We start from the raw sequence: 20,017 nt of genomic DNA, 5'->3' as shown, positions 1-20,017 counted from the left end.
ATGATGGGAGGGCAGGCACCACACCACAACACACACACAACACACCAGAAGGAGAGCCCGTGATGATGGGAGGCAGGCAGCACACACACAACACACACACACAGAAGGAGAGGCCTCCCTGTGATGATGGGAGGCAGGCACACACCCACACACAACACACAGAAGGAGAGGCCGTGTGATGATGGGAGGCAGGCACACACACACACACACACACAGAAGGAGAGGCTGTGTGATGATGGGAGGCAGGCACACACACACACACACACACACACACAGAAGGAGAGGCCGTGTGATGATGGGAGGCAGGCACACACACACACACACACACAGAAGGAGAGGCTGTGTGATGATGGGAGGCAGGTGCACACACACACACACACACACACAGAAGGAGAGGCTGTGTGATGATGGGAGGCAGGCGCGCACACACACACACACACACACGGAGAGGCCCTGTGATGATGGGAGGCAGGCACACACACACACACACACACACACACACACACAGAAGGAGAGGCCGTGTGATGATGGGAGGCAGGCACACACACATGCACACACACACACACACAGAAGGGAGGCCCTGTGATGATGGGAGGCAGGCACACACACACACACAGAAGGAGAGGCTGTGTGATGATGGGAGGCAGGGGCACACACACACACACACACACAGAAGGAGAGGCTGTGTGATGATGGGAGGCAGGCGCACACACACACACACACACACACACACGGAGAGGCCCTGTGATGATGGGAGGCAGGCGCACACACACACACACACACACACAAGGAGAGGCCCTGTGATGATGGCAGGCAGGCAGGTCGGAGTGTGGCAGCCACCAGAAAAGGGACAGCCAGCGCGGCCCGCTGCCCCCATCGCTGGAAGGAGCAAGAAAGCTTCTTCCCTGGAGCCTTGGGGAACATGCCCTCCTGACACCGGGACTTCTGCCTGCAGGACAGCGAGGGGGCAGGTGTGCGTTGCTTTCCTCCCCGGGTGACGCTGGCTTCAGCGGGGATGGACGCAGCGCTGGAGCAACGAGCTGCGGCCGGTGGCCTGGCCACGTGGACCCCAGGCTCCCAGAGCATGGAGCCCCTGCATCCCAGCCCGCTCCCCTGCACTGCCCGCACATCCTCGCGGGGGAAGGCGGCCATGGGGGTGCCCACCTTGACACAGGTCTGAGTGCACTGAGGGCCTGGGCACCTGCAGGGGAACGTTCCAGAACCACAGCAGCGTGGGAGGCCGGAGCACACGGGAACCGTTTAGGGACGAGCACAGCCCAGGGTAGTGGGCGGGCAGGACCAACTCGGACAGGAAGCAGCAGGGGATAGTCTCCCACTTCACATTAGATTATTTTTATTTTTTATCCTCACCTGAGCACGTTTTTCGATATTTTGTTCGGTTAGAGTGAGAGAGAGAGACAGAGAGAGAGAGAAACATCGACGTGAAAGGGACACATCGAGTGGCTGCCACCCGCACGACCAACCAGGGCCGGGGACAAACTGCAACCGAGGTACACGCCCTTAGCGGGAACCGAACCCGGATCTCTCTGGACCCCAGGCCGACGCTCTAACCGCTGAGCCAAACCGGCCCGGGTTCATATTAGTCTTGAATTAGTCTTTCATTGTCTGAGAACCACACGCCTGTGGATATGGTCTGTCTGCTCGCTTTGAATTGCTTCCACGGAGAGTTTTTCTTGTGTCCTCCCCAGAGCTCAGTATTATTTTCAATCATTTCATGTTTGGTGTTTTAACGCGTCTGTGTATTTGTGTTGAAATAGGGATGTTTCATATGTTAAAGTATTCTCTTGAGTGACACGGAGCGTTCGGCTGTGTTTCAGCTCTTTCACTTTCAGAATCGTTCTAGAGATAGTCGGGTGGGCGGTTTCTGCTCACCCTGCCCCCGTTGCGCTCATTGTGTTTGCTTTTTCTTTGTAAGCCTTGCTTTTTTTTTTTTTCAATCCTCACTTGAAGACATTTTTCCATTTTTTGTTCAGACAGAGCAGGAGGGTGGGGGGGCGGGGAAAGAGAGAGACAGAGAGAAACAGAGAAACATTGACGTGAAGGGACACATCGAGTGGCTGCCACCCACACGACCAACCAGGGCCGGGGACAAACTGCAACCGAGGTACGTGCCCTTAGTGGGAACCGAACCCGGGACTCTCTGGACCACAGGCCGATGCTCTAACCACTGAGCCAAACCGGCCAGGGCAAGCCTCACATTTTTTATCTCATTTATCTTTAGGTAAAGTGGGAGGGAAGGAGAGAGAGAGAAACATCGATGTGAGAGAGACACATCACCGCCTCCTGCACGGCCCTGACCAGGGCCCGGGGACCAATGGGGACTCACTGGTCCGTAGGCCGGTGCTCCAACCGCTGAGCCAGACCGGCCAGAGCAGTTTCACCATTATTAACGCCTTACGACACCACGGGTCCTTTGTCACAACCGACAGGTTGGCCTGGGTCGAATGTCAAGCACTCAAGTCTGGACTGTGTTTGGATGCCCTCCCTTTTCACCAGTAAGCTTTTCCTGTGCCGGGACCCCACCCAGGACACCACACGGCAAGTGGTCATTACGTGTCCTGGGGCTCCTTCGGGCGGTGCCAGGCCCCATCGTGCCTTGTCCTTGATGCCATGGACAGCTTTGGGGGATGATAGAGAGGCAGGGCTTTTGCAGAATGTCCTTCCGTTTGGGTTTGTCTGATGTTTGTCTCCAGATCAGATGGGCTGGATTCGGGGACTCTCAGTTTGTATTTACATCTCATATATATGATGTTTCAAGGAACATTAACGACCTCAAAACGAAAGGCACGTATCTGAAGCCGTAGCAGCACCGCCTACGAGGGAGGGAGCCGGGGGGTGCAGCCGGCATTTCCTATTCTTGGCTTGTACGTGGAAACTTGCATTCTCGACTTCTACCATTCTGGGGAGAACGTGAACATTGAAAAGTTCAACCCACTTTGGAACGACGGAGTCGTTGTGAGTCTGCAAGGGGACCTGCGGGGAGGAAAAGGACCCTTCGGAAGTATGCTTCTGGTTTCTCACGTCACAAAGGTCTCCTTGCTCATGTACACGCGGCCACTGCTCAGACACCCCTGGAAAAAGTCAGCCCACCCAAGCGCCTGGACCTCTGGGTGCTGGTGTGTGAGGCTGGGGGTGGGGGCCATTCATCGGCACAGTTATTTCTAGCAATGTGACCGATTCTCGTTTTTATCTGAAAGTATTTAAAATTTTTTTCTTTTTATCCTCACTCGAGGACATGTTTTCATGTTTTGTTCAGATAGAGTGGGAGGGAGAGAGAGGAAGAGACAGAGAGAGAAACATCGACGTGAAAGGGACACATCGAGGGGTTGCCACCCACACGACCCAACCAGGGCCGGGGACAAACCGCAACCGAGAGGTACGTGCCCTTAGCGGGAACCGAACCTGGGTCTCTCCAGACCACAGGCCAACGCTCTAACCGCTGAGCAAACCAGCCAGGGCTATCTGAAAGTATTTTAAAATGTTCTGTCTCTCCCCACTCCCTTAGGGACATGTAAGAATTGTACGTGACCCGTGTCTCATCTTGACAAATGGCTGTGATCCGGAGGAAATGACAACAAACAAAAAGAAGTCTTTACCCAGGACCGTGTCCTTGTTCCTTTGAGTTCTACAGTGTGTTCCTCAAATCTGCTAGCCGTTCTTTAAAACCAAAAAATTTTAAATTTATTTTTAAGAGAGAGAGAGAGAGAGAGAGAGAGAGAGAGGTGTTGTTCCACTTATTTATGCATTCATCGATTGCTTCTTGTATGTGCCCTAACTGGGGATTGAACCCCCAACCTTGGCATATCAGGGTGACGCTCTAACCAACTGAGCTATGTGGCCAGGGCCTAGTTTTATTTATTTATTTTTCTTTATTGATATTAGAGAGAGAGAGAGGAAGGGAGAAGGAGAGAGAGAGAGAGAGACATAGATGAGAGAGAACATCGACGGGCTGCCTCCTGCACGCCCCCCACTGGGGATCGGGCCCACAACCTGGGCATGTGCCCTGACCGGGAATCGAACCACCCACCTCTTGGTGCAGGGTCCACGCTCAACCACCGAGCCACACCTGCCGGGCTAGTTTTCTTTCTTAAAAGGGAAATTGATTGAGGTAGAATTTACATTGTAACGCCCACTCTTTTGGAGCAGAAGCCAGCAAGTCTGGATTTATAGGATCCAAATAAGGACCCAGAACAGCTCAGTTACCCCCAAAGTTGCCCCATGGTGCTCTATAGTCAACCTCTTTCCTGATGCCCAACCCCGGCCACCAGCCGTCTGATTTCTGCCCCAGGAGTTTTGCCTTTGCCAGAACTCCCGTGCACATGGAATCACAGAGTGTATTGCTTCAGCCTGGCTGCTTTGACTCAGTGATTGACCTTGGAGGCTCACCCCTGAAGCTGCACAGCCCCAAAGCAAGCCCCTTGTGAGGGTCTGTGAGAGCGCCACCGTCTGGAGAGACGCAGTTTGCTTCTCCATTCGTCTGCTGCTGTCTCCTGGTTGTTCCCTGGCTTTGACAAGCACGGATAAAGCTGTGTGCACACCGATTTTTGTGTGAACTTATCTTTTCATTTCTCTTGGGTTTATATGTCGGAGGGGGTGGCTGGGCTGCCTTTGCACATGACCTACATCTGATCTCGTCAGATGGCTGTTCTTTCCTAAAAACAACACCCCAAAGGCTTCCCGGCGAAGATGCCGGAGGAAAAGGCAAACACTACGCCTGCATCTCGGTTTGCCTGTGTCTTCTTGAACCTGCCGGGTTTTCTCTGTCAATATGGCACGGAGCCGCGCGAGGGAGAGGACTCTGTGCGACCACTATTGATAAAAATCATCCTGTCTCCCCTGCTCCATTTGTACCGCGAGTTTCAACTGCAGACGTGAAAACAGAGAGAGAAACCAGCTCCTGCCTGGTTGTTGCAATGAAACAGAGTTACCCAAGAGCGGGAGGGAGGGCTGGCATTTTGAAAACTGTGTTCTTCTCCTGTTATTTTGTAACTAGAACAGCCTCGGGTTGTTTGGGGGAAATTGCAACTGTTGCAGGTCACGTGCACTTTGAGTAGAGGCAGGTTTGGGGACGTTGCTGGGTGGGGGGGGCTTGGAAATGATTTTCTGGGGGAGAGGGATTGTTGTCTGCCACAGGGTTTGGAATCAGAGGAGCTGGATTTGAGGTACCCGTGCCCTTTTTAGCAGAAGACATTCTTCAAGGCCACTGTGGAAGGCAGGATACGCCCCCCTCCACCCCCCGGCAGATGCCCACACCTTGATGACCTGCCACCTCTGATGTCACTTTCCGTGGCAAAAGGAGCTTGGAAGATGTGACTAGATTCAGAAACTGGCGGTGGAGAGTCTATGGGTCACACAGTGGGCCCAATCTAACCGCGGGACAGTGGGAGGAGGCGGCAGGAGACGGGGAGGTGGGAACGTGAGAAAGACAAGCCCTGAAGGTGGTCAGGCACCCAGCAGTGCTCTCCAGATGCTGAGAGCCCAGCGAGACCCCATCGGGGCTTCCGACCTCAGGATGGCCGGAGGATGTGTGGGTCCAAAGCCTCCGAGTGTGGGGGGATCTGGTCCAGCAGCAACAGGTAAGCGATGGGGCCACGCCCCTCTCTGAGACTCAACTTCCCTCCTTTGTAAAAGGAAGATGGTCCTGACCTTGTCTGCTCTCCCACTTCCTGCATTGCTATGACAACGGGTGAGGTCATCCTTGAAAGCGTTTAGAAAACTGTAAGAAAACTTAGCTCCCTAGAAAAAACATATTGTGGCTATCACCTTCGTTCTTCCTTCGCTCACCAGCATCGGCTCCTGTCAGAACGCATTTGATTTTGCTGAGTTCTGCTGATGACCTTTGCCCTCTCCGGAGGGGGGGTGGCTGTGCGAGTCCCCAGGCCTTTCTGCTGGTCTAGAGTCCATCACCATCCACGCGCAAGAGGAGCCAGGTTCCTAAAGACGGTCTGTGCTGCTTTTCCCCATCATTATTCTCCTCCTTATAAAAAGAAAGCACGGTTCTGGCCGGTTTGGCTCAGCGGTTAGAGCGTCGGCCTGCGGTCCAGAGAGACCCGGGTTCGGTTCCTGCTAAGGGCACGTACCTCGGTTGCAGTTTGTCCCCGGCCCTGGTTGGTCGTGCGGTGGCAACCACTCGATGTGTCCCTTCACGTCGATGTTTCTCTCTCTTCCACTCTCTCTCTCCCTCCCACTCTATCTGAACAAAAAATGGAAAATGTCCTCGGGTGAGGATAAAAAAAAAAAATTAAAAAAAAAGGTATTTCTTGCCCTGGCCGGTTGGCTCAGCGGTTGGAGCGTCGGCCTGCGGTCCTGAGAGACCCGGGTTCGGTTCCCGCTAAGGGCATGTACCTCGGTTGCAGTTTGTCCCCAGCCCTGGTTGGTCGTGCGGGTGGCAGCCACTCGATGTGTCCCTTCGCGTCGATGTTTCTCTCTCTCTCTCTCCCTTCCTCTCTCTCCCTCCCACTCTGTACAAAAAATGGGAAAATGTCCTCGGGTGAGGATAAAAAAAAAAAAAAAAAATGTTAAAAAAAAAAAAAAAGGTATTTCTTAATTTAATTTATTCTGAAATTGTTTTGAAAACACACACTAGTAAAGGAAAAAAATTCCCGCCCCGGCTGGTGTAGCTCAGTGGTTAGAGCGTGCGCCTGCCCATGAAGGGTCTGTTTCCAGTCAAGGGCAGGTACTTGGGTTGCAGGTTCCATCCTCGGCCCCCCAGGAGGCCGCCAATGTGTCTCTCTCACATCAATGCTTTTCTCTCCCTCCCTCCCTCCCTTCCACTTTCTCTCTCTTTTTTTTAATCCTCACCTGAGGATACTTTTACATTTATCTTCAGAGTGGTGGGGGGAGAGAGGGAGAGAGACATCAATGTGAGAGAGACACATTGACTGGTTGCCACCTGCACGACCGCACCCAGGGCTGGGGATGAACTGCAACCTAGCTACGTGCCCTTGGCTGGAATCGAACCCGGGACTCTTTGGTCCACAGGCCAAACGCTCTAACCACTGTGCCACACTGACCAGGGCCCTTCCACTTGCTCTAAAAATCAATGGAAAAATGTCTTGGGTGGAGGACTAACCACAGCCCAAATTCCTAGGAAGACGTGAACAAGCTGTGTGCGGAATCTGGAATCCTTCCGTCCCCTGGAAACAAGGGCCAGCCAGCTCTCCGCAACAGGACCAGGAGGGACAGTACCTGTCAGTGAGGGTGGGTGGGGTGGGGGCCGTCCCAGCCACCCAGCTGCTGTCACATCACCGGCAGCAGTAAAGGAAGGGGCGTGTCTGTGTTCCGCTGAAAGTTTATTCACAGACTGGGAAACTCGATTTTCATATAATTTCAGGTGTCACAAAGTATCATTATTCTTCTGATTTCCCCTCCTTGTTTAACAGTGTACCCTTAGCTTTCCGGCTGTCCACAAGCGGGCGCTAGAGCTGTCCACGGCCAACTGCCACCAGGAGCCCGTCCCTGGAACCTCCATCAAGGCGGGGGTGGGGGTTGGGAGGCGTGTTGCCCATCTTGTTAATTACTCAGTCCGGTGCCTGGGACAGAGTGCCTGTCTGTATCTAAATGTTGATATTCTGAGTATTAAAATATGGCATTACAATGTTATTTATCTTGATGGCTGAGTTAATTTTTGGTGTTCCACTAAACTCACCTCACCCTAGTGTCCCGGCCTATGTCCCCTGGAAAGGGGTCCACGGTGGTGGCAGGAATGAATGCAGGTAGGCAGGGGGACCATAGAGGACCATGGATCCCAGCTGGACTTCCTCCCTCAGCAGCAAGGTCCCAGGCAGGGATTTCGGGGTGCCTGGATTTGCAGGCCGGAATTTTGCAGTTTGATGGTTACTAACCACTAATTTTTTCTTTAAAAAAATACTTATTGACTTGTTCCGCTTATTTATACATTTACTGGTTGCTTCTTTTTTTTTTTTTTAATCCTCACCCAAGGACATTTTTTTTTTGTTCAGATAGAATGGGAGGGAGAGAGAGGAAGAGAGAGAAAGAGAAACACCGACGGGACATATCGAGTGGTTGCCACCCACACGACCAACCAGGGACGGGGACAAACTGCAACCGAGGTACATGCCCTTAGTGGGAACCGAACCCGGGTCTCTCTGGACTGCAGGCCGATGCTCTGACCGCTGAGCCAAACCGGCCAGGGCACTGGTTGCTTCTTGTGTGTTCCCTTACCAAGGATCGAACCCAAAACCTCGGTGTATCAGGACAATGCGCTAACCCACTGAGCTACCGGGCCAGGGCTGAAACGTAGCATTTCTGACAACTGTGAATACAGAGAATGAATGACAATAGCCTTAAGTCTTTACTTTGTCACCAACAGGCATATATTCTCAGAACAGGTTACAGTTCAAGGGGGTTCTGTTGACCCTTATCCCTGCTTTGAAAAGGCAGAAGTTACTAGAATCTCTCTAGAGCCCACCAATGGAAGTATTGTCAAAGAAGCATGTGTTTGTGACTCAGTTAGAATTCTTGAAACATTTGATCGTTATTTTAACATCACTGGGCTTTTGTGTCATCCTATGTATTATTTTATGTACTTCATTTTATGCATCTAAAAACAATATCCACTAAATTGGCAAAGAAGATCTGAGGCCAAAAATGGCTACAAATCCCCTCCCTCATCATTTACCCCAGTCTTCTCCTCTGAGTTTGGAGATAAAAGTCCCTGTCCCCCAACATGACTGGGAGAATCACGCTCGATACTGCGCATAACCACCGCCATGCCAAATGCAAGGTGTTTTCAGTGTTCAGAGGATGTGCACTGAACAGGACATTGCAAATGGAAAAACATAGCAACAGCTCACATGCATTAATCTGCCAGGGCGGCTGTGAAAGCTCAGGCTGGGTGGTTTAAACCACAGAAATGTATTTTCTCACAGTCCCAGAGCCTGGAAGTTGAACAAGGTGTGGGCAGGGCCACGTTCTCCCAAGTCAGCTACTAGACTTTGCTTGTAGACAACCTCCTTCCGGTGTCCTCTCCCAAACGCCCCTCTGGGCCTGTCCGTGTACTAGTCTCTGTCCATGCATTTTTGTTGTTGTTGTTGTTCATCCTCACCTGAGGATATTTTTCCATTGATTTTCAGAGAGAGTGGAAGGGAGGAAGGGAGAAAGAGAGAGAGAGAGAGAGACATGGATGTGAGAGAGACATATCAATTGGTTGCCTCCTGCATGACCCTGGCCGGGGCTGGGGTTTGAACCTGCAATCCAGGTACACGCCCTTGACCGGAATCGAACCCGAGACCCTTCAGTCCTCGGGCCGACACTCTAAGCGCTGAGCCCAACTGGCCAGGGCTCTACCTATGTAGTTTTACAGAACAACTTAGCACATAGAACAGAGTTTCCGTATTATACCCCCCCCCCCCGCCCAGTTCCCATTAATGGTTAACATCTTTGCTAGGTGTGGTGCATTTGTTACAATTAATAAACCAGTATTGCCCTGGCTGGGCAGCTCAGTTGGTTAGACATCATTCTGATAGGACAAGGTTGTGGGTTCAATCTCTGATCAGGGCAAATAAATACAAGAATCTAGATTCTAGTAACATCTGCCTTTTCAAAGCAGGGATAAGGGTCAACAGAACCCCCTTGAACTGTAACCTGTTCTGAGAATATATGCCTGTTGGTGACAAATTAAAGACAATAATTACATAAATAAGTGGAACAACAAATTGATGTTTTCCTCTCTCTCCCTCTCTTACATCAATGAAACAAACGAATCGATATTGATGAAATCCATAGTTTGTGCTACACAGTTCACAAGTTGGGACAAATGCAGAATGTCATGTATCCACTAACAGTATCACACAACGTGGTAGTTCTTGGCGCTGAAAACCCCGTCTTCCGCCTATTCACAACCCCTGGCAACCACTGAGTTTTCAGTTTTACGTCTTCCAGAATATCATAGGGTTGGAACCATGCAGTAGGTTGACTTTCATCTGGCTTTTTGCACTTAGACGCATGTAAGTTTCCTCCATGTTCATTCATGGTTCCATAGCTCAGTTTCTTTCTTTCTACCACTGAATAATAGTCCCTCGTCTGGATGGACCACAGTTTCTTTATGCATCACCACTGAAGGGCATCTTGCTGGCTTCCAAGTTTTGGCAATGATGAATGAAGCTGCTAGCAACATTCCTGTGCAGGTTTTTGTGTACACATACATTTTTGGTTTAGTTGGGTAAATAGCTTGGAGCAGGATTGCGGGATTGAATGATAACACTGTTTAGCTTTGTAAGGCGACGCCCACCTGTCTTCCCAAGTGGCCAGAGCACTTTGCATTCCCACTAGCACTGTGTGAACACTCTCGCTGCTGGCTGTTAGCACTTGGTGTTGTCGTGAAAGATACTGTTACGTTTTAATAGATGCGTAGTGGTACTTTGTTTTAATGTGCAATTTCCTAGCGGTATACAAAGTTTGGCATCGTTTCATATGCTTACTTGCCACTTGTATATTTTTAGTGTTGTGTTTTTTCATATCTTTTGCTCACTTTAAAATTTCATTATTTTCACCTGGGCAGTATGGTTCAGTGGTTGAGCATTGACCCATGCACCAAGAGGTTACCAGTTTGATTCCCGGTCAGGGCACATGCCCAGGTTGTGGGCCCGATCCCCAGTGGGGGGTGTGCAGGAGGCGGCCAGTCGATGTTCTCTCTCATCGATGTTTCTCTCTCTCTCTCCCTAACCCTCCCTCTCTCTCTAAAATCAATAAAAAAAGAAGTGAAATTTCATTATTTTCTCTTCTTATTTATTTATTTATTTGGTTAGTCCTCACCTGACGATATTTTTTCCATTAATTCTTAGAGAGAGTGGAAGGGAGAGAGAGAGAGAAACATCAATGTGAGAGAGACACATCAATTGGTTGCCTCCTGCACGACCCTGATCTACGGGGGCCTGAGGATTAACCTTGTAACCCAGGTACATGTCTTTGACCAGGAATCAAACCCTCGACCCTTTGGTCTGCAGGCCGACATTCCAACCACTGAGCCACACTGGCCAGAGCAAATTTTATTATTTTCTTACTGTTGAGCTTTAAGAGTTCTTTGTATATTTTGGACACAATCCTTTATCAGATAAGGATTTTGCAAATGTTTTTCTCCCAGTCTTTGGCTGGTCTTTTCATTCTCTTAACAGTGTCTTTTGCAGAGCAGACATTTTTAATTTTAACCAAGTCCAACTTATCAAAAAATTTTGTTTCATCTATCATGCTTTTGATGTTGTGTTTAAAAACCTATTGCTAAATTCAAGGTCATCTAGATTTTTCTCCTATGTTATCTTCTAGTTTTATACTTTTGCTTTTTATATTTTTTAAAAGAACTTAAAAATTTTTTTTAATTTATTGATTTGAGGGGGGGGAGAATACCAATTTGTTGTTCCACTTATTTATACATTAATTGGTTGCTTCTTGTATGTGCCCGAAACTGGCATATTGAGATCATGCTCTAACCAACTGAACTACCTGTCCAGGGCTGCTTTGTACATTTTGAGTTAATTTTTGTGAAAAGTGTAAGGTCTGTGGCTAGATTTTTTTTTTGCATATGGATATCCAATTTTTTAGTACCATTTGTTTAAAAAGATATTCTTTATTAGTTGAATATATTTGTGTGGGCTCCTCCTGTCTTAAAAGCATTTTATTTTTTTATTGATTTTTAGAGAGAGAGGGAGTGAGAGAGAAACATCCACGAGAGAGAACATTGATTGGCTGCCTCCTGCACGCCCCCCACTGAAAATCGGGCCCACAACCTGGGCATGTGTCCTGACCCAGTAATCGAACCGGTGACCTCTTGGTGCAGGGTCGACGCTCAACCTCTGAGCCACACTGGCAGGACACCAGGTGGTTTTAGGCAAGTGAACCAGCCACCCACAGCCTCTCGAGTTCCCTGCACAGTGGGGACACGACTCTTCTTCCTCCTACAAAGTGACTTGCTTGTCTGGAGAAACATAAGAGAGCAGGCTCCTCCTGTCTTGTAATTAAAATTTTGGCTAGTGCCCTGGCTGGTTTGGCTCAGCGGTTAGAGCGCTGACCTGTGGTCCAGAGAGACCCAGGTTCGGTTCCTACTAAGGGCACGGACCTTGGTTGCGGTTTGTCCCCGGCCCTGGTTGGGTTGTGCAGGAGGCAGCCACTCGATGTGTCCCTTTCACATCGATGTTTCTCTCTCTCTCTCTCTCCTTTCCAATCTGTCTGAACAGAAAATGGAAAAATGTCCTTGGGTGAGAATTTAACAAAAAAAATTTTGGCTACTGTTGGGGGTGGGGAATACTAATGATGTTGGTTGCAAGCTGATTCTTGTATTCCAGCTCCCTCCAGTCAGCAATCAAAACTAATTGTTTAAAACATAGATATTGTGCAGCATATACTGTGGAAATCATTGCTGCCCAGAGCTCAGGTTAACTGTTATCAGAAGGCCCTGGTCCCTTTCCTCCTCCACCTATTTCCCTTGTTTTCTCCCACTTTATAGGACTGCAGTCTGGAAAAGTCTGCAAAACAGATAAAATAAAATAGGCTCATTTACCACCCCCCTAGCATTTCCGAAAGAGGTATTTGGGCGATATTATGATAAACAGAGGGGATCTCTTTTCCTGCCTGAAGTCTCAGTAAATTACGGGGGGGGAGGGGCTGGAGGAGGGGCGGAGCTTTCTATAAATCTGTGATAAAAGCAGTACACTCCTAATCTGCAAGAAGACCAGTGAGATTATAGGGACATTATCAAACAGGCAGGAAAGAGGGCTTCTGAGCTCACGTGCCTTCTTAGGTACCGAAAACAGCTGTAGTTTGCAGTGACGATTTCCATCACTTTCCCATACTTTAAATGATTGGCATCTGCCAAGTAATCAAAACATACAAAGAGGCCTTTAAACCAAGTTCAGTTCGGAATTTCCAAGCCGCTAACGACAAGCAGGGCTGGCAAGCCAAGAGAGCCAGTTTTTCTGCGCAGCTACTCGAGAGTGTGCGGTAGCCGAGGGCCGCGTCCGGGTAAAGCCGAAAGCTGTATTGCTGTCAACTTGTTATTTACTTTCCAAATCTGAATGACTGAGCAAGGCGAAAGGAGAATCAATCAACCACAATGTGACCCTACAGGCGGAAAAAACGCAGCGCTGCCTTCAGCAAGCGGTGGGGGAAGGGAAGCACGTGTAACCCGGGCAGGGTTGCATCATGAGCTCGCTCGGGTTTTCTATCGCACCCTCGGTTTTTCGGTTGCATGCAATACCTCAGCATCAGCCCGCTCGAGCCCAGGGAGCCCCGGAGCAACGAAGGGCAGGCTCAAGGGGAGGCCCCACCACGTCCTTTTGGGGGGCCTTGAATGGCAACTGACACATAATAAGACACAATCTATTCTGCTGATTCACAAGTATGGAGACTGTGTAAGTGTGGATTTTTTATTGATGTGCTCTATGATAATGGTGTAGCAACCGTCGTTTTACATCATTGACGTTGTACAGCAATATTTGGCAGGGTAATTTTTAGGTCCGCCTTTGTGATGGAGGACCAGCCCCTTAAAAACTCACCTCGGGTCCCCTCCCCCCCAGCCACCAGAACAACAAATGGTCCAGTGTCCCAGAAAAGAGCAAGTGAGGTTACAGTTTGAAATGCTGAGTGTAGCTCATTATACACCAAAGGGAGGGGCCAAGTTACTTAAAATATTCAACGAAGCCAACGCCGAAGGTGCAGGGGGTGGGCGCGGATATCTGTTTAATTGAATTAAGGCCGCGAGGGGTGGGTAGTTGACACGCACTGGAGGGGAGAAAGGGACGCTTGGGACTTGGGTGCTCTAGGGCTGGGCCGTGAGCCGTAGCAACCTGAAACACTTTGGAAATGCCCGAGGTCTGAAACCCATGGGTGGGGGTGGGGATAAGGGTAAGGGAAAGTTTCCCCCCAACCTCCGGAGCCCCCACACCCCAGCTCCTGGCCTCTGCCCCTGTGTGTCAGTTTCCCTCCCCCCAAGCATATCTGGCTCTTCCCAGGAGGTGTTTTGCAAAGGTCGAGCCCCCCCTCTTTTGGAGGAGGGGGAGAGACCATTGGAGGGTCCTCTAAGCCGCCGGTTTTGAGGGCCGCGCCCCTTGGGGCAGGTTGCAGGGGGTTCTGTTAGGGCAGCTGGGCGGCTTCTTCTTTGAGATGGGGGAGGGTAACATTCAGGGATCGGCCCGCGTCCCCGCTCCTATGAAAACCTTAGGGGTTGTGGCCCGGGTTCCGGTCCCCTCCGGGGCAGTGGGGGAAAGGCTGGGTTTGGGACTGGGTGGGGTAGGTCCGCGTACCCTTCCTCCCCCCACCCCTATGGCCACGGGAAGGGACAGGGTTCAGAGCAAGTAGGGAGAGGTCCGTTTCCCCTCACCCACCCTAGACATGGGGGGCAGGGGAGAGCTTGGGGTGAGGGACTGTGCAGGGTCGCAGGTTTCCCTACAGTGGAGAAGGGCTGGAGTGGGACGCGGGTCATCCTTAGAGGCCTTGGGGGAGGGGCCGTGCTGGGGCGCGGACTCTGGTCCTGGTCGCTGTGGGGGAGGGGCAGGCCTGGGTCCCTATCCCCGTGGGGGAGGGGCTGGTTGGGACGCGGCCCCCCAGGGCGCAGGGAGGGGCCGATGTGGACGCGGGGAGGGAGTGGGGGCCTGGGGGGAGGGGCGGCGGAGGCGGCCCCTCTGGCAGTCCTCCCGGCCGGGGTCGGCGCTCTGGCGGCGGCCGCTCCCCCCGGAGGTCACTGCCCGTGCCGGTCCCTCCCGCCGTCCCGCCCTCCGCTGCCGCCGCCGCTCCCGCCCCGGCCCCCCCACTCTCCGCGCTTGGGAGCGAGGAGCCGCCAGCGCCCCCGCCCGCCGCCGCAGCGCCCTCGGCCGCCATTCGGCACCGAAACTTTCCAGCGCCCGCGCCTCTCGGGACTCGGCGGCGGGCGGGGGCGGCCCGGGGGCGGCGCGCGGCTGCTCCGGGGCGCCGGGCCCTCCTCGGCCGCGGCTCGGCCCGGCAGCGACGGCCGGCCGGAGGGAGGCGAGGCTCGGCGGCGCCCCACAAGTTGCTCCGCCGGCGGCGAGGTGAGTGCGCGGGGCCCGGCTGGCGGGAGGGCGCGGGGCGGGGGCGCAAACTTCTCGGGCGGTGGGCCCGGCCGGCAGCTCGGGGCGCCCGCACGCTCCGCCCGCCGCCGGGGCTCCGCAGGGGCAGGTCCCCAACTGTCCCCGGGGCTCGGGCTGGGGTGCGGCGCGCTCCCTGTAGGCTGAACAATACCCCGATGTGGCCGCTCCCCAAAGTGCCAGCGCGTGGTGCGCGGGCGGAGCCCGGGGGGGCTCCTTTGTTTTGGGGAGGGGGAGGCGGCCGGTAAGTTTGGGGAGGCGCTGGATCTGCCCCCCGGCCCCCTTTGTTTGCCGCCCCTGGGGCTGGTGGGCGAATCTGCGACGCCGCGGGCTCCCCCATGGGGGAGGGGAGCCCCATTCATCCCCGGGCGCGGACCGGCCCGCCCCGGACGGGGGGAGGCCCCGCGGCCGCTCTGTGTCCGAGGCGCAGAAACTGTCAAGGAAGTCGGGAGCCCCCGGGCCCGAGCGAAGGGACCGGCCTGAGGATGACATCGGTGGGTGGGGGGCGCCCCTGTTCTGGTGCGGCCTGGGAGGGTGTAAACCTGTTGCTCGCGGGCTCGGGGAAGGGGTGACCTCAGATCCGCCTCTCGGGCCCTACTCCGCAGGGGACTTTTCCCACTGGGGGGGGGGGTCAGTGCTCGGACGGTGGGGAGCGCGTTTTCGGGTGTCGCCGTCCGTGGGCTATGTGACAATTTGGGGTCACTGGACGCCCGCCTGCGCTGGGATGGGGCCTGGGTTTCAGGTGCGCCTCCTGTAAGCGGTCAGGCGCGGGACCCCGCTCGCTCCCTGCATGGCGAGGCGTTGTCCCATCCAAGTGCACCGGAAATCCCACAAAGTTAGAGTCGTGGGTGCCTTTCTCCCCAGTCGGTGATGTGGTGGCCAAACCCCCAAAGAAGCAAAAACCCAGCCCCTGTTGCATCTGCAACTGTCCTTGCTTTGCATGGTTACATGGGGCTTGACCTGACCAATGGATGGTTCTCTCTCTCCACCCACCGCCCTGGTCCCAGGTTAACCCGGAGGCGGAGGGGCGGGGCTCCAGACCCAGAAGGAGCCGGGCGCTGGGCTAAGGTCCCCAGCAGAGGCTCACCTCGGGGTACACATGGCTGTGACAGTTTTATTAAAAGTTTACAGTTAGTCACTCCTAGAAGACACTAGGGGGAAAAAAATAAAAAAGAACGTTGAGTATGAACTAATTAAGACCTTAAGATGATGTTTTTATTGTAAAGGACGTTAATGTGTCGAATGTGCTGCAGATTTTGGTGGAAAACCACCCAGCTGGATAACTAATCCAGGGATAAAAGTTGAAGTTCATTACTTGACCCACTCATTAACAGGGCCCCTCAAGGGCATGGATGGCAGCGCTTAAGTCTAGACACACCTGTGGGACAGAAATGGAGATTTTGGGGTTTTATTTGGTGGTGTGCACTTTGCCCCCTTCGTGGGCTCGGGGGTTTCTGCTCTATCAGTAGCGTTGAAGAAGAAGTAATAACACTGATAGTCGCCTTATGGAGATAACTAAAAGTGGACGTTTCAGAATTCGGGGTCTTTTCATCAGTTGTATGGGTAGCGTCCCTCCTCTTTACTACGGCTGGGTAAATATATTCATCTAACAATGTACCCAGGTACTCTGCTAGGTCTAGACGACACCAGCAAAAAGGCTGGCCCGCTTAGGGGACAGTGGGACATGGGAAGGGGTCCACGTGCCAGTAGTTGCATTACGTGTCACCGGGTCCTCTAGGGTTGGCTCTGTGCTTTTATCCAGGGCTTGGTCGGCCCAGGTGTTATCAACACCCCCACTTCAGTTTACACGTGGATTCTTAAATCTCCCAAACCTGGTCCCTCCTGAAAGTTCTGGCGTTGGGGTAGGGATAGTGCCAGGTGTCCGTGTTGGTTGGTCTCACGTCTCAGCCTGTGGGAGTTTCTGTTTTCTCACCTGTGTGATGGCATCTTGTGTTAGCCCCAGGGATGTTGTGAGAGCCGCCGGTCCATAGTGACAGGTGTCCCTTGGCGGGTCCTCCCTCACTGGGCCTGAACTACCACCAGGACCTGCTCCAGCATTGACCTTGGAGGCATGCGCATTGTGAGCATCATTTTCCACTTGTGTGAGAACATAAAGGGGAACGGAAATTGAGGTGCTCACTGGACAGTGTGAGGAGGGCAAGAGCATGTATGTGTTACGTTTTGCAAAGCTATCAGTGCCTCTACATTTTTTTTATGTTAAGAAATTTTTAATTTTAGCCCTGGCCGGTTTTGCACAGCGGTTAGAGCGTTGGCCTGCGGTCCAAAGAGACCCAGGTTCAGTTCCTGCTAAGGGCATGTACCTCGGTTGCAGTTTGTCCCCGGCCCTGGTTGGTCGTGCGGGTGGCAGCCACTCGATGTGTCCCTTTCATGTCGATGTTTCTCTCTCTCTCTCCCCCTCCCGCTCTATCTGAACAAAAAATGGAAAAATGTCCTTGCGTGAGGATTAAAAAAATATATATATATTTTTAATTTTAAGCCCGGCCGGCATGGCTCAGTGATGGAGCGTCGACCCATGCACCAAGAGGTCACCGGTTCCATTCCTGGTCAGGGCACATGCCCAGGTTGTGGGCCCAATCCCCAGTGGGGGGCATGCAGGAGGCGGCCAGTTGATGTTCTCTCTCATCGATGTTTCTCTCTCTCTTCCTCTCCCTCTAAGTAATAAAGAAAAACATTTTTAAAATTTTTAAATTTTATTCTAGCTTTTATTTTTCTTTATTTTTATTAACTCTCATCTGAGGATCTTTTTTCCATTGATTGTTTTGAGAGAGTAAAAAGGAGGAAGGAGGGGGAGAGAGAAACATTGATATGAGAGAGAAACATTGATTGGTTGAGTCCCGCACACGCCCCAACAGGCGCCGGGAATTGAACCTGCAACCCAGGTAGAGGCCCTTGACTGGAAATTGAACCCAGGACACTTCAGTGTTCAGACCGACGCTCTAACCACTGAGCAGCACCAGCGAGGACCATTTTAACATTTTAAAATAGCTAAATGGAGTCATGCATCTATATTACAGTTCATTTTCTACTTACTGTTTATTCTTTACCTGAGGATATTTTTCTATTTATCATTAGATAGAGTAGGAGGGAGGGGAGGTGAGAGAGAGAGAGAGAAACATTGATGTGATAGAATCACATCGACTGGTTGCCTTCTGCATGACCTGACCAGGGCTGAACCGCAACTGAAGTATGTGCCCTTGACAGGAATCGAACCCAAGACTCATTTGTCCACAGGCCGATGCTCTAACTGCTGAGCCAAATCTGCCTGGGCTACTTACTGTTTTGTTTTGTTTTTTAATCCTTACCCAAGGATATTTTCTCAAATATCTTCAGGTAGAGTGGGAAGTGGGGAGAGAGAGAGAGAGAAACATTGATGTGAGAGGGACACATTGACTGGTTGCCTTTTACATGACTCCAAACAGGGCCGAGGATGAACTGAAACTGAGGTACATGCCCTTGACGGGAATCGAACCTGCGACTCTTTGGTCTGTGGGCCGACGCTCTAACCAGCCAGGGCATTATTTTTGATTTTAACTTTTACACACACACACACACACACACACACACACACACACACTTCGCCCTGCTGGTGTGGCTCAGTCGTTGAGCATCGACCCTGCACCAGGAGGCCGCTGGTTCGATTCCCGGTCAGGTACATGCCCAGGTTGTGGGCCCGATCCCCAGTGGGGGGCGTGCAGGAGGCGGCCAATCAATGTTCTCTATCATCCGTGGTTTCTGTCTCTCTCCCTCTCCCTTCCTCTCTCTCTAAAAATCAATAAAAGAAAAAAATTAAATATATACATTTTATTGTGTCCCCCAGTTCTCCCCCCAGGCCCTGCCCACTCCCAGCCCCTGCCCCACCCCAGGCCTCCACCACACGGTTGACTGTGTTGCTCTTGTGCAAACGGAGTAACTGCACGAACGCCACACCCTGGGGTCGGGACGGGCGCTGACACCCCGTGTGAAGCCCTGGTCATTGCCTTTCTGCTGCAGTGGCCACTGATGCGGACAGATGCCGAGTCACCTGTTGCTAGGTAGTGGAGGGAGGGCTGTGTGGTTCCTGAAGCCCAGCTAGGGAGCTTGGCCTTATCTTGCCTCCCTGACTGCCTACTGAGAATTTTCCTATATGCAGACAAAATTTCTGCTTTGTTGCTGTTAATTCTTACCCACGGATGTTTTTTCCACTAATTTTTAAAGAGAATGGAAGAGGGTGTGGGGGGGAGAAATATCGATGTGAAAGAGACACATGGATTGATTGCCTCCTGCACGTGTCCTGACCAGGACTGGGGATCGAACCTGCAACCCAGGTACATGCCCTTGACTGGGAATCAAACCCAAGACCCTTTGGTGCTTGGGCCGACGCTCTAATCGCTCAGCCAAACTGGCCAGAGCTATTTTTTATTTAAAAAAAAAAAAGTATTACATATGTTTACTGAGGTCTGACCGCCATATAAGGGAGTCATTTTCTGGGTACTGGATTCCTGTTAAGCTTCAATAACTATGTTAACAGTCATTTGGTGTTTCAAGTGCGTACAATGTTGGCTAGTAAATCTCAGGACGAGAGTGGTCGGAGCACTTATTTTTACTTTATTTTTTACCTTTATTGTTGAAAGTGTTACAGATGTCCCCCGTCCTTTCCCCATTGAACCCTCCTCCTCGCTCCCACCCCCCTGATGCAAAAGCTCTTTCAGTTACACACTGTCACTCGCAAACCAGAGTCCCCGTTGGAACCTGTGTGTGATACACGCGTCTCAGCAGAATCAGGAAACGCCGGCCACGGTTCAGCGGCTGTTGTCCTGTAGCTTCGTGGACCTCTGTGGTGGCCACTGAACACGTGAGCATGTTTCCGGTGGGTAACGATGACAGTCCAGTCCTTTCAACAGCTGTGGCCGTAATTCATGCGCTGAGCAGACGTGTGTGGCTGG

General features: G+C 52.0%; 1 protein-coding gene across 7 annotated transcripts in view; it reads left to right on the top strand.

Annotated features, from left to right (window-relative positions):
• Positions 1–13,211: 13,211 nt before the first annotated feature.
• Positions 13,212–20,017, top strand: part of TBL1X (transducin beta like 1 X-linked) — a 162,442-nt gene continuing 155,636 nt past the window's right edge. For 4 of the 7 annotated variants that reach the window (XM_036271774.1, XM_036271775.1, XM_036271770.1 and 1 more), the window contains exon 1: positions 13,215–13,385. The gene's annotated coding sequence lies outside the window, so the exon portion shown is untranslated. Of the gene's footprint in view, positions 13,386–14,987; positions 15,039–20,017 lie in introns of those variants that run through there. The other 3 variants (XM_036271777.1, XM_036271771.1, XM_036271778.1) reach the window with 2 other exon arrangements.

The sequence above is a fragment of the Molossus molossus genome, unplaced genomic scaffold, assembly GCF_014108415.1.
Source record: "Molossus molossus isolate mMolMol1 unplaced genomic scaffold, mMolMol1.p scaffold_m16_p_2, whole genome shotgun sequence".
NCBI lineage: Eukaryota > Metazoa > Chordata > Mammalia > Chiroptera > Molossidae > Molossus > Molossus molossus.
The sequence above is the reverse complement of the archived record's forward strand: the minus strand, read 5'-3'. Positions and strand labels throughout refer to the sequence as shown.